Source organism: Euprymna scolopes, chromosome 3 (assembly GCF_053919585.1).
Source record: "Euprymna scolopes isolate OS-2025 chromosome 3, ASM5391958v1, whole genome shotgun sequence".
Taxonomy (NCBI): Eukaryota; Metazoa; Mollusca; class Cephalopoda; order Sepiida; family Sepiolidae; genus Euprymna; species Euprymna scolopes.
In genome coordinates, this window is record NC_136484.1 from 73,602,996 (window position 1) to 73,604,353 (window position 1,358).

A 1,358-nucleotide genomic window follows, 5' to 3' on the forward strand; every position below is an offset into this window, starting at 1 on the left:
ATGCAGATAGATATGAAAAGTCTTTATTAAAGTTTGTGCCTATTTCCATTCTATGGAGGCCAAGCGCGAACGCAGACCCCCACAATTTTATTATACCATTCCTATTTAAGTTAAAACATACGTATAAAGTATTATTATGTACATCTATAGCAAACACACTTGTAAACGTTTTTTCTTTAATTTTTAAATGTTTTATTTCTATACTTTGTGGACCAGGCACGAATGCAGACTCCACAATTTTAATGCACCACCGTTCTGCCAGATCAAACATACCCATTCCTGTGTCTCGATACATCTTCTATCATTATATGTAATCAGCTTTTTAAAATAATCAACCACATAAGAGCCTATTCATGACCACACACACACACACACACACACACACACACACACACACACACACACACACACACACACACACACACACACACACATTCAGCTTTATATTATATATATACATATGTATATACAAATATATGCATATATTATTTATTTTCATTTTACTTTTTTTAAACAAAAATAAATCATATATATATATACATATATATATATATATTATTTATTTATTTGTTTGTTTATGTCCCAAAAATATGGGCAATATTACTTAGGGAAAACTAATTCCTTGATCTCTTAAGTAGTGTTAGAGAATGGGTCAAGGGAGAGAGAGAGGGAGAGAAAGAGAGAGAGAGAGAGAGAGAGAGAGAGAAAGAGAGAGAGAGAGAGAGAGAGAGAGAGAGGTGTCTAAATTATATTGAGACACGTTGACCGGAAGCCAAGATCAGCTGATCGGATTGCGCGTGAGTCATGTGATCAGGTTAGCTGAATCGTGGAGATTTGGTTAAGACTTAGAAGAGGACGGACGGCCTCACCATTGTCTCCTCTTCTTCATTGGTGGTGGTGGGGGGGAGACGCTGACGTGTGTAGAAACGAGACCAAGAGAAACAACACAGGCCAGAGATTTACTTTCCATCTTCTGCGAGACATCTGGAAAGTGAAATAAAAACGATTAAACAAATTCATTGTGTTGGAGTGAATGAACTTTCGTCCAAAACAGGTACTGTCTCCCCTCCAAGACACAAGATGTTTCCAGATGGATCGACATCACAGAAGCAGAAGGTATGCTGAAAAATACATGTACTACACACACACAACGGCATATGAACATATCATTTAATAGACTGAACCACATGACGATCACACTACATTAACGCCTAATTAGATATATCACACACGATCCCCTTATTAGGGATAACAACGCAACAAACTCTCAATTTGGCGTTCGTGAACCAGTGCACTCATGTAAGAGTGTGAAAAAAAAAAATCGTGCCTGGAGGTTACCATTAAAAAAATATTATAGA